At 47.6% G+C, this 13,730-nt stretch overlaps 1 protein-coding gene across 6 annotated transcripts in view; it reads right to left on the bottom strand.

The window, feature by feature from the left end:
- TBL1XR1 (TBL1X/Y related 1) overlaps positions 1 to 10,305 on the bottom strand; it is a 159,863-nt gene extending 149,558 nt beyond the window's left edge. The window contains exon 1 of one of the 6 annotated variants that reach the window (XM_058661078.1): positions 9,976 to 10,305. The gene's annotated coding sequence lies outside the window, so the exon portion shown is untranslated. Of the gene's footprint in view, positions 1 to 9,118; positions 9,269 to 9,975 lie in introns of those variants that run through there. The other 5 variants (XM_058661076.1, XM_058661075.1, XM_004591286.3 and 2 more) reach the window with 5 other exon arrangements.
- Between the last annotated feature and the right edge of the window lie 3,425 nt (positions 10,306 to 13,730).

Raw genomic sequence — 13,730 nt, 5'->3', positions numbered from 1 at the left:
GAGGTTTGTTTGTTTATTTATTTATTTATTTATCTGTAGGATTACAGGAAAACTCTACTTCCAATACAGCAACAGACTCACTCAAAGTCTATGATCTTAAAAATGTGCACCATTTTCTTAGAATGAAAGGGAAGTGTGACTTAAAGAAAACCCATCAGTTTAAGAAAGGGGAAAAAATTACAACATGTCATTTTTTATAGAATAAAGTAACAGCCACAAATAATGTATTAAACCTCACATTTAAACAAATTCTATTCCATAAAAGGATAAGTATACAGAAAAAAAAAGGAAAAAATGATACAGGAAATTCATTATCTATTCCCAGTACCATATTTCAGAAACCCAAAGCAGATGACCCAATTGCCTTATGCTGTGAGATGACACATGATAGCCACTAAATTAAAATGGAACAAGATTAGTATACACTGTACCCAATTAGCCTGTTAAAATCAAAGGAAAGGCACAAACAGCTCTCCTCTAACCCTGAAATGTGTTCTATTTGCAGTTAAATCATCAAAATATGCTATTATCATAAGGTATCTGGTAAGGTGTTTGTTTATGTTAATTTCAATTGCTTCCTAGACCATTATTCTAGCTAAGGCTATAGATTTTTTTTAAGTCACTATTTAACTTAATCAAATCTTTAACGCAGATCCCATCAAAAGTTATATAATTAGACAACAGTCTTAGAACTCTGGCAGAGGAACTCAAGTACTGAGTGCACTCATTCAAGTACTGGCTGAATGAACTTTACACAACAGCTTACTTCATCTCTCGGTGCACACTTATGGATGCTAACTTACACCATATGACCATGGCTCACAACAAACCTACGGCAGGTTAAGACTATGCCAAAACGCTGCCGAGGTTTCTTAAGCAGACAAGTACACAGTAAAGAAAACATAAATATCACTTGAAAACTGTTTTACAATGTACTGCCTTCCAGTGTGCCGAAATGAACACAAGGGAAAAAAGAACCAATTAAAACATTTAACCTCAGGAAAAGCAGACAGATTGGCATATAGTTCCTAAAAAAAATCTCTAAATATTTCATCTTCTCAGGGTTTAGAATTCTAAACATCTGGAAAAAAAATTCAAATCCAGCATAGTTTCACCTATGAGGATTTTGTTAATGGGCCAGCTCAACTGGCTAATCCACCGTTAAGCGCCGGGATCCCATATGGGGGCACCGGTTCAAGTCCCGGGTGCTACTCTTCCCATCTAGCTCCCTGCTTGTGGCCTGGAAGGCAGCAAAGGACAGCCCAAAGCCTTGGGACCCTAGAACTCCATAGGAGACCCGGAAAGGGCTTCTGATTTCAGATTGGCTCAGCTGCGGCCTTTGTGGCCATTTGGCGAGAGAAACCAGTGAGTGGATGGAAGATCCTTTGTCTCTTCTCTGCAAATCTACCTTTCCATAAATAAATCTATCTTTAATAAACCTTTTTTTAAAAAGAGGATTTTGTTAAGCTACTGGAATAAGAGCCCACACTGTGTCACAGCACATAAAGCAGCCAACATGGCTTCTTTTTTTTAAAGATGTATTTATTTTTATTGGAAAGGCAGATATATAGAGAGGTAGAGACAGAGAGGAAGATCTGTCTGCCAGTTCACTCCCAACGGCCAGAGCTGAGCCAATCCGAAGCCAGGAGCCAGGAGCTTCTTCCAGATCTCCCACACGGGTTCAGGGTCCCAAGGCTTTGGGGCCGTCCTCGACTGCTTTCCCAGGCCACAAGCAGGGAGCTGGATGGGAAGCAGGGACGCTGGGATCAGAACCAGCGACCATATGGGATCTTGGCACGTTCAATGCGAGGACCTTAACCGCTACACTATCACGCTGCGCCCAGCAACATGGCTTCTGATCCAGCTCTGTGCTAATGTGCTGGGAATGCAGTAGATGACAGAGGATGCCCTACACCACCATCTTCGGGATGGAACTCGGGAAGGGTCCAGCTGATGGTCCCAGAACCCAAAGAGTCCTCTAGAAGACGGAAGATGCTTCTGGGCCTTTGACACCCAGATGGAGATTCAGGCACTCTGCTTTGGCCAGGCCTGGCCCTGGCTGCTGCAACCATCTGAAAAAGTAAACCAGTGAGAGGAAGCTCGCTCTCTTTCTCCCTCTCATTCTACCTTCCTCTCTCCCTCTCTGTGTCTCTGCCCAATAAATTTTAGAACTCACCAAAACAAAAAAATACATATACTGAAATGAGCAACTCTCACCCTTGCTCTCCAAGGTCTCTTCTGTTGTTACATTTCCTGAAAGAAACCCTCAGTGGATAAAGGAAGAGGCAGGAGGCAAAGGCCCTGGAGGAAGCACTCTCCCTCAACCATGTATCAAACCTGTGCAACTCCACAGAAATTTCCCCATTCATCTGGGTGTTTTCTGCACATCTCCTAAAGCTTAATTACTGACCTTTCAGCATGACCCTTACAAGCTTGATTACACTGTGACAAACTCAAGCCCCTAGAAATAAGGTAACAATTCAACTCATTTTGTTTGACTCAAAACCATGCTAAAAAAAAGTTTATATCTTCCAGGCCGGTGTGATGGCATAGTAGTTAAAGTCCTCGCCTTGCATGCGCAGGGATCCCATATGGGCGCCGGTTCTAATCCCGGTGGCCCCGCTTCCCATCCAGCTCCCTGCTTGTGGCCTGGGAAGCAGTCGAGGACAGCCCAAAGCCTTGGGACCCTGCACCCACATGGGAGGCCCAGAAGAGCTCCTGGCTCCTGGCTTCAGACTGGCTCAGCTCCAGTCATTACGGCCGTTTGGGGAGTGAACCATCAGACGGAAAAACTTCCTCTCTGTCTCTCCTCCTCTGTATATACACCTTTCCAATAAAAATAAATAAATCTTTTTTTAAAAAGTTTATATCTTCCAAACACTAAAAATTTCAAAAGAATGTAACACAAAACTATTTGCCTCAACAGTTGCCATGCTTGACTGAATTAAAAATGTCATAGCCTTACTATAAAAACTGGTGAAGGGAAATGACATTTTTAGAATAGATTAAATCCGTTCACATGGGCCCGGCACGATAGCGTAATAGTTAAGGTCCTCCGCTTGAATGTGCCAGGATCCCATATGGGCACCAGTTCTGGTCCTGGCTGCTCCACTTCCCATCCAGCTCCCCACTTGTGGCCTGGGAAAGCAGTCGAGGACAGCCTAAAGCCTTGAGACCCTGCACCTGTGTGGGAGACCCGGAAAGAAGTTCCTGGCTCCTGGCTTCAGATTGGCACAGCACCGGCTGCTGCAGCCACCTGGGGAGTGAACCACTGGACTGAAGATCTTCCTCTGTCTCTCCTCCTCTCTGTACATCTGCCTTTCCAATAAAATAAATACATCTTAAAAAAAAAAACTGCCTGAGCAGGACCTTTAAAAAATCTATTCACACTATACAATAGATATATTTCCTACAGTAAGTGCAAATACATCAATGATAGATATATATTCTACACTAATACATAACAGCAACAGCTCAAATGTGACTCCAATGAAGTCAGAATATTTAAACACAATAAAAACTAAAAGCAAAATCTTATTTTGAAATATTATTAAAGGAAATAATGAACAACAACAACAAAAAAAACCTTCAGAGATTTTTCTTTTGAGTCCAAAATCTTCAGCAATCACACCCGGCACATACACGGAGGTTGAACATCTTCAACCTCCAAGATCCCAAGTCGGACATTCTCCAAAATCCAAAATGTTTTGGACGTCAACAGAAGGCCACAAATGGAAAATTCCACACCTGAATTCAAGGACAAGTTGCAGCCAAACATAAATGCATTTAAAACACTGTGAAAGAACCCAGCATTGTGGCACATCAGGTTAAGCCACCCCTATATATCAAGGACCACTAGTGCCAAGTTAGAACTAATCCATTTCTGATCCAGCTTCCTGCTGGAGTGCATCGGGGACAGCAGAGGACTCCTGCCACAACCCATAAGGCTCATGAGCACGGGCTTCTACCGCCAACCCTGGTCACTGCGGCCATCTGGAGGGTGAACTGCAAGACGGAAGCCCTGTGTCTCTCCATTTATTTGTCACTGTGCCCTACTCGTAAATAAAAATCCTTAAAATAATACTAAATAGAATCATCACGCACACAACGCAAATAATGCTAACGCAAAGAAAATCCAAACTAGGAAACAACTTCCAATCCAACCTCTATAATATAATAATCAATCTCTATAACCAGAGAAGTCAAATTACTGAGACAAGATTCTTAACTAGTCTGGGTTTCCTCCCAATACTGTGGTCACTACTCCAGAATTCAAAGGACAAAATCAACCATTTTCATTTAATTCTAAGAAATGACTCCCTTACCCTCAATGGCAGCATTTAAACGATCAGATATAACTACAGTCTACCCAAGCCTTGAGGGCCCCCCCAACAGCAGCACAGGACTGTTACTGATCTGATTATAACATGAGCCCAGGCCACTTCAACAAGAATGGTCATTATCCAAGCTCTTAATACAAAACCACCAGCTTTTTCAAACCTAACAAGAAAGAAGTTGTTTCCTTTACAAAATGTTATCAAGAAATTGGTACAAATACAGCCAATACCCACAAAAGGATGAACAGCCATGGGGGGTTGTGATATGGATTAATCCTGACTCAGGGTGGCCAGAAAAGGCAGTCCAGAGATGCAGCTGAAACTAGGCCACAAAAAAAAAAAAAAAAAAAAAGGAAGAAAGAGCAAAGGCATGCAGGTAATGAGTAGGGCAAAACTGCACTTATTTGGGGAACAGACAAGAATCCCAGTTGGAGAAGAATGGGAAAGAAAGCTGAGTGTGTAAAATGGAGTCTTCAAAGCCAGGCCGAAACGTATGAACTCAATCCAGTTGGCAAAGGGAATCCATTATGGGCTCTCCAGCAGGGGGGCCGACATGACGACACCGGTATTTTAAATAAATTACAGTCAGTCCTTACAGAAGATAGTAAGGACAAAGGGTGCTCACGGCAACCAACCAGAAAATTAACAATCCTGACCTAAAAACCACTCATTCACCACTGAGAAGACAACAGACCACATGCTACGAGCTCTGCCCCTTCACCACCTCAACTTTGAAAGCCAGGCTCTCGGCTACTCAGCACCAGGTGGGCACCAGTAAGGCCCCAGTAAGGCCCCCACGCACACAACTATACTGACAGCAAATATTACTACTGAATGAAAGGAGGTTAAAACATGGAAAATGAAACTAGGACAAGGTTCACAGATTATTTTCAGAGCAACATAATTTCCAAGGAGAACCATCTTGGCAGCAATTGAAAATAGAAGGAAATCTCAGGTGAATCAGCAAGGCAGAGGAAAAAAAAAAAAAAAGAAAGGTAACCTACTTGGTGCAATCAGCCAGCCCCCTCCCCCAGCTCCCTTTCCCCTTTCATTTACAGAGTCGGGAAGCGCTGCAAAGGGCACGGGAGACTTTAAAGGTCCAGGCCCAAGGGACAGAGAACCACAGCAAAGGAACAGCAAAGATCCACCACGGAGCCCACAACAAACACGAAATCTGATATCACTCCCATTAAGTGTTAAAATTCAATCTAATTCTTCCTGCTCTAAGTAAGCCTGAAGTCACAACTTCTGAGAGTAAATACGTTGTTTAGCCAAGTTTATTTCAACTACATTGCCCAGGAAAACAGGAAAAACAGCTGCCAAATGCTTCCCTAAGACATTATGCTCCCACTAAAATAAACAAGCAAATAACACATTAATGGGGGTGGGGGGGGGAGAGAGCTTCAAAACCAAAGCCAGCAAACAGAGGCAGGCACTTCTATGATGATGTTCACCACATCAGGGTCCAAACATTTACACTTTACACTCTTAAAGTCAACTCTGAAATGAACAGTAAAAAAACTGAACACAGGAGTTTCCATCCATCCCAAACGAGGAAAGGCATGAAGCCACAACAACATTCAGTGACATTTCTTAGGAAAGCTTCCAGGTTACAGACTGACGTCAGCTGGGTATACTCTTATTTATTTTCCCTTCTTAACTGTAATCAGTGAATATTTTCTAATTTCTGCTGGCAGTAATTTGAGAGACTTCTTCACAAATGGATGCTGCCTATCTTAAAGTAGGAAGTTAACAGCAATTGACAAGACTGTCTCTTACTCAACAATGCTAGGAAGTTGAGCACAACGATACGCAAGCTATGAATTCATCTGCCCATGTAATCACTCGATCCAGTTAGCAGAAATGCCTAATTTGATGAGAAGCACAAGTTTTCACTAAGGGATCTACAAATTGAAACAGTAGAAAAAAGTTGGCAGACACAGCCAACTTGCAAGAACATGGACTGGGGGGTCAACCACCCCTAGGATTAAATCCAACCACACCATCTGAACATTTTGTGGTGAATTATACTGCCTTGCACACCTCCCACAAAGACAGCCCCCACTGCCTACCTGACAGGGTCAGCCTGGAGTATGTAAGACAGAAAGCACCTGCCAGCTCCCAGAGGACCTGCCTAGGCGTCTGGGACAGGAGGGCCAACAGCGGGGTCCTTGCAGAGCCCAGACCAACGGCAGTGGGCACAGCACATCTCCAGCAGCACCTCTCAGTGCCTCTTTTTTTAATTTCCAGTTTCTGTTGATGTCGTGGCAGGAGATGGCCCTTTTGGGTGGCCTCTGAATTGAACAGTATTCTTCGTTATTTCTCTTACCTCCACAGCCCCAGGACCCAAACTCTTCCCTACCAAAGGCATGTTGAAGTACAGAAAACAATTGTCTAGAGACTGATACAATGGCTCAATTGGCTAATCCTCCACCTCCAAGTGCTGGCATCCTATACGGGCACCGGTTTGTGCCCTGGCTACTTCATTACCCATCCAGCTCCTTGCTAATGACCTGGGAGAATAGCAGAGAATGGCCCAAAGCTTTAGAGGCCTCAAACAAGCTCCCCACTCCTGGCTTCAGACTTGCTCAGCTCTGATCATCTGGGGAGTGAACCAGCAGATGGAAGATCTTTCTGTCTCTCCTCTGTGTAAATCTGCCTTCCCAATAAAAATAAGTAAATCTTTAAAAAAAAAAAAAAGTCTCAAGGTAGCTGTTTCCCTGTTTGCATTACAGTGACTTTACACTGTAAATGCTGTAAGTGAAATAAAAGCACAGCCAGTCCTAGGCAGGGCAGCATCCTGCCACGCCGCTCTCGCTTGCCTCCAGTTCACATTCTTCTCTGCCCTGTTTACATAAATAACTCTGAAACTGAACAAGCACAAATTATCTTAACTTCGTCTAAATGTGTTGAGTCAGAAATTCTTTGTAGTAACACTCCTAGAAGTTGTGGAAGGATTCCTTTGTCAGCTGCTCCTGACAAGGCTGCATCGCTATACGTGAACTGCTGTATTTATTTCAACAGGTTGACATTCAGAAGGGGCATTAATTACATTTCCTTTTATCAGGAACCACCATGTTTATGTTCAGCAAAGCTTGAAAGGCTCCCAAGGCACAGGAAGCAGCTCCGCACACTCCTGGCAGAAGATCATGGTAATCACCCAAAATCTCAATCAGGTGTGGAGAACACAGGTATCAAAAACATCCCTGAACGTTCGTAGAAAAAAAGAGAATGATGAAAATGTTTTAAACACCTTCTTGATGTAACTGATGGGAAAATACAATCCCCACAAGGGGCCACTCCATTTACATCAGAGTCTCCCACGTTAATAACCAAAGCTGGCATCCGTCAGCGAAAATATCTTACCAACCGCCCGAGAGCATGGCCATCATTTTTGTAACATCCACGAGCCACTTCAGTTCCTCCACAGCATGAAAAAACTTTGTCCCACGCACATGTACTTTCATCTCCCATACAGCTCAGTGCCTTCTCTACAGCACTGCTTCTAACTACTTCTAACGATTGCAATTGCGTACCTCACAGGACAGGACAACAAAACTGAAAACAAAAAGAAATCACAACTCCAAACCAGCAGGAGAAACTCCACTTATGAGAAAAACAGCCTAAATCCACATCACAGGCCTAATGGCTCCGCAGCCTGTGTGCCTTCTGCTGCCCCTCCCCCACAGGTAAGTGCTAACTATTTCTAGAACTCTCAATGACAATTTGGGAAGCCTGCCATCAGCTCCCATGATACAATCCAACATTCACGATGTTTTCATGGAGACAAGGCTGCCCTACTTCTCCAGACTATAAACTTATTAAAAACGGTGAGAACATGCAGTCCCAGAAAGTCAGGATTACTAAAATACACCAAGGTAACGCAAGACTGACTCAACAAATGTGAAAAAAGGAATCACACTGCAAAGCTCCCCCCACCTCAAAAGTCACTCCACTGTCTTCCCAGGGTAATCAGCCTATTTACTGCAAGTTCTTGTAGGCTGGAAGGATACACACACCACGAGGGCCTGAGATTATCCAAACTGCTGAAGGACTCTTCAGGGGAAGGGAAAAAAAAAAAAAAAAAAACACAGGAGGAAGATGATTACTTAATTATGTAGGGGGATGGGAAAAAGCTTTCAGTGTAAAAATTCAGACTAAAAATAACCCATCATTTCACCCACCATATTTTATTAACAAGATGTTTAGATGAGCATAAGGTTCTTGTTTGGGAAACAAGAAAGGCAAGAGTAAACTTCCCTAACTCGACTGTAAATCACATAGGTACTAAAACTCTTAACCTCTGGGTCCTGCACCAGCTAAGACCTCAACTCCAGGCGTGGAGAACACCCAGTTTTTAACTGGGCTCCCACACCTCACTTACAATCACCACATTATTTTACAAATCGCCGGACAGCCTAACAAAGAGAACTCTTTTTTTTTTTTTTTTAAGCCACTAAGACCCAAGTTTTCCATGAAGCACACCCTGTCCACAACCTAAATGTAATCCGGCTGGCCACTGCAAAGCCACGCCGGCTTCAGCAAACTAGGAACTTACAGAAATACTGAACACGTTCCCACACGCATGGCCTCCCCCACCCCTCGGGCTACCGCTGAAAATTAATATTTCGCTTAAATAAAAGTCTGTTTCTGTTCAAAAAAAAAAAAAAAAGACGACGCCATCGCCTGCAAAGAGGAAGTTCCCAAGAAACCACCCTCCTCACAACGTGGCCTTTCCACTGTCAGAAAAAGACGGTGACTCCGTGCCACCCAAAACTTACCAGGAAGCTGGCAATAACTTTGCCAATTCTACACTTCTGAACCCAACTTCAAAGGGGCTCTACCAAATCGCTCCCGCCGAGTAGTTCCCAACCACCGCGTCCCGGAGCGAGGCCCTGCGGCCGGCCGCCCCTCCCCCGCCGGCGCCCCCGCCCCGGGCGCGCGGCCCCAACGACCGCCCGCAGCCCCCCGCACGCCGGCCGGGGGCGCCGCTGCCCATGGCAGCCCGAGCGTCCGCCACGGGATCGCGTGCACCCACAGGAGCCTTCTCCTCGGCTAAAAATAGGCTATAAAGAAGTCGGCCTCATGATGGCTCCTTGATTCAATTTGCTGCAAATTCTTTCCTCAAAACCTGCCCCCCACCACCACCACCACTCCGCGCGCGCGCGCGCACACACACAACACACACACACGCACAAAAAGGGGGGGGGGGGTCCGTGCACGCAGAGGGAAGGGGGCAGAAAGCCCAGGTGCCCATTTTCGGGGCCAACAACATAATTAGGGTGAGGATCCCCCCCACCCCGAGACCGGGAGAGGGTAGGGGGGTGGGCAAGCACGTGAGCATTTCAAAGGCGCCAGAGAGGAAAGGGGGAGGGGAGGGGGCACCCTACATGCCCTCCCTCCCCTCCCCCACCCAAGCCCCAGCTCCCCCAAGGGCCAAGTTGAAAAATGCATGTTTCCCCCTCGCGCCCATCCCCCCACACACACCACACCACACACACGCGCGCGCGGCCCTGCGCCCCCTCCTCCTCCTCCTCCTCCTCCCCGGCCCTGGCCGCCTCAGGCCCGCGGCCCCCGCCCCGGCCCCAGCCCCGCGGCTGCCCCCCAAACTCCCGGGGTCCGGCCCCCCAGCGCTTACCTGGAAACGGTGGCCTCCAAACGCCGCTCCCCCCCTCCCGGGAATGGAGGCACAAGGAAACTCCCCTCGTCGGCGCCGCCGCCGCCGCCGCCGCCACCACGGCCTCCAACCACCCCCAAAATAACCCCTCCGGGGGGTGAGAGGCAATTATAACCCCGGCGAGCGCGGGGCGCGGGGGATGGGCGCCGGCGGGCGGGGGCGGGGAGCGCGGCGCGGGTCCCCAGGTGGCGAGCGGAGGTGCTCCCGCCGCGGGGGGAGGGGCGGGGGCGCACGCGGCCGGCGGCGGGGGGAGGGCGCGAGCGGGGAGAGGAATTGAGGCAGAAGGTAAAAGCTGTTACTAAGGGAAAGAGCCAAACGGTTCGGAGCAGCCAACGGCTCAGACACTCAACACTGGGGAGAGAGGAATGGGGACCAGCCAGGCACAAATGAGCTCGCGAGGCCCGCGGCGGCGGCGGCGGCGGCCGCGCAGCAAAACAAACCCGAGCGGCCTGCGCCGGGGGAGGGGCCGGCGGGGGAGGGGCGGGCGGACGCGGGCGGCGGCGGGGCTGGGGGGCTGGGTGTGCGCCGCACTTTTTTTTTTTTTTTTTTTTTGCTCTTAAAAAAAAAAAATGCAGCGGGCCCCGCGGGCGCTCCGAGGCGCCTCCCGGCCGCGCCCCGCCCCCACCGCGCGCTCCGGGGTGTAGGCCCCGCGGACCCCGGGGGTCGAGGCTGCGGAGCCCGGCAAGTTTTCCCGGGCAGGCGGTGTGGCTTCCCCGCGGCGGACACGCGGTGGGCATGTGCGGGAGCGCGCGGCGCTGGCATCGTCTGGACATTTGTTTGTGGGAAGCTCTGTACACACCTTTGTGTGCGTAAATACATATGTTTCTGGGAGGCGTCCCTTGGAAACGGGCTTTATCTGTAAAGAAAACGGTTGTATTTCCCACCACCACCACCCCGCAACCCCCCAAATGTAATCCAGAGCACGGAATCTGCAGAGAAAACACACACTCACCCGGGAAGGGGTTTTGATACTAAACACAAAGCTGTAATTGAAGTGTTTATGCCCAAATGTACTGTGAGTCAAGCATATGGTGGTATTTATCATCTGGTGGGCCTGTTGGAGAGGCTCGGTCGATCAGTTTCCTCGTTTCATGAGAATAAAGTAATGCCACTAATTGTTTACACCATACACACATATATACACGCTTACACATAGACCGCCGCCGCAGTCACGGTGCGAGTGCATGCGCTTGGCGCCTGCGTGTAGCACATCAAGGCCGCGCTCAAAGTGTAACTTAGGTGACTGATAAAGCGATAATGGGATGGAGGGAGGGCGTGCAGCCGGCTCTTTTTCAACCGGGAGGCACCTGACCGAACCGTCGTTAAAGCTAAGGTGGTGTTGGTCTTTCACAGATTCCAGGAAACAGGGCTGGGAGGTGCACTTAGACCTCTCCCTAAACCCAAGACATAAAAAGCAACCACCCTTGTACTGCTTTGAAAAAAAAAAGTTAGAATTTTTGTTATGTTCAAGCGTTACTGCCTTCAAAGTAAAATAGTATTTTTGCAACCGCTTTGGGTTGTGGGGGGAAGGGAATCTGTTTTCATAATTTCATCTCAGTATTTGGAAATAGATGTAGTCATTTGAAAGCAACAGCCTTTTTCCTCTCTGTATTATAGAGCTCAGTGTTCTCTCCCTGCTCTGTAACATACACACGGTATTGTTTCAAGTCACTTTCACTAATGTGGACTTTGAGTGGCCTAATGGGCTCAGTTAGTCAGGTGCTTTTCTGGCCAAGGTCAAGGTCTCATTCTCCTGGTGAGCCCTTGCTGGGGGTGGGCAGCAGCCCAGGCCTTTCCCTTCTGACACAGGCAGCCAGCCAGTGGCGGGAGTGGAATTGGAAGCTGCTTTGCAACCACCCAGAGGAGAATTCAAGAGTGTATTGGTGGTGTGTCCTTGGAGCAATCTTAGGAGATTAAACCGTGTCACCCGGCGGGAATGTAGATAACTGCTGGTGTCCAAACACTATGCTAAGTGTACAGGAAACAAGGCAAAGTGAGCGTGGTGTTTCATGAGGGTCCTACCTACGACTCAGGTTTGTTTACCTGGGAACTGCATCGCCTTTGCAACAGTTGTTTCTGAAGCAATGAAAGTGTAGTGATCTTCTGATTTAAAAAAAGACTTTGAGGGTTGGTTAATGACAGATAACTCAAACAGTTCCCAGGAGGGTGGGCATTTGGCACCAAGGTTAAGGGTCGCTTGGCATGACTATCTCCATCATCCGAGGGCCTGGTAGGAGTTGTGACTCCTTGACTTCCATCCTAGTTTCCTACTGCTGCACACCTGCAGGCAGTTGGAGCCCTGCCACCCACGTGGGGGAACCAGCTGGAGTTCTTGGCTCCTGCTTTGGCCTGGCCCAACCCTGGCTACCAAGGCACTTAAGTGAATAGAAGATCTGTGTGTCTGGCTCTCTAGCTTTCAAGTAAAATTAAAAATTTTTTAAATAAAAAAATTAAATTATTGGATTGTTATTTGTAGAAGTTTAGAATTAAAAGGTAAGCTCAGGCCTAGCAATGTGGCATAGCAAGTTAGGCTGCTGCTGCTACACCAGCATCCCACATCAGAGGTGCTATTTCAAGTCTGGCTGCTCTGCCTGTGAGCCAGCTCTGCGGTAAGGTACCTGGAAATGTAACAGAGGAAGGCTCAAGTCTTGTTGTCCCCAGCATCCTATGTGGGAGATCTGGAGTTGAGAATTCTGGTCCTGCGCTTGTGGCCATTTGGGGAGTGAGCCAATAAATGAAATTTCTGTCTTGTTACTCCGGCTTTCAAATAAATCTTTTTTTAAAATGTATGTTTAGTATAGTGTAAAACATTTTGAAATCCATTGCTTTTAATAAATGCGTTAGCCACAAACTTAAAAATTTTATTTCTAGGGAGGGCGAGATGGCTCAATTGGCTAATCCTTCTCTCGCAAGCTCAAGCATCCCATATAGATACCAGTTGGTGCCCAGCTGCTCCACTTCCCATCCAGCTCCCTGCCTATGACCTGGGAAAGCAGTCGAGGATGATCTGGGTCCTTGCAACCCCACACCCACATGGGAGACCCAGAAGAAGCTCCTGGCTCCTGGCTTCAAATCAGCTCAGCTCTGGCCATTGCAGCCACTTGGGAAATGAACCAGCAAATGGAAGAGTTTTCTGTCTTTTTGTAAATCTGCCTTTCCAATAAAAATAATCTTTAAAAAAAAATGTGTTTGAAAGGCAGTGAGACAGAGGCAAGCAGATGTCCGTGCACTGGCTCACTCACTCCCTAGCGCTGAGCCAGGTGGAAGCTGGTTCTTCCAGGTGGGGCCCAGGTACTTGAACCAAAACCAGCTACCTGCAAGGATACGTGTGAGTGGAGAACTGGAGTTGGAAGCAGAGTCAAAACTTGAGCCCAGGCACTCCGTATGAACTTTCCTGAAGATCTTTTGTGGGTATAGAATTCAAAAATTTGGCCTTGGGCCCGTTGCAGTGGCCTAACGTAGCTGATAAAGTCCTCGCCTTGAACACGCTGGAATCCCATATAGGCACCAGTTCTAATCCCGGCTGCTCCGCTTCCCGTTCAGCTCCCTGCTTGTGCCCTCGGAAAGCAGTCGAGGACGGCCCAATGCATTGGGACCTTACACCCACGTGGGAGACCCGGAAGAGCTCCTGACTCCTGGCTTTGGATCGGCTCAGCACTTGTGGTCACTTGGGGAGTGAATCATCGGATGGAAGAGCTTCCTCTCTGTCTCTCCTC

This window comes from Ochotona princeps, chromosome 3 (genome assembly GCF_030435755.1).
Source record: "Ochotona princeps isolate mOchPri1 chromosome 3, mOchPri1.hap1, whole genome shotgun sequence".
Classification (NCBI taxonomy): Eukaryota; Metazoa; Chordata; class Mammalia; order Lagomorpha; family Ochotonidae; genus Ochotona; species Ochotona princeps.
The sequence above is the reverse complement of the archived record's forward strand: the minus strand, read 5'-3'. Positions and strand labels throughout refer to the sequence as shown.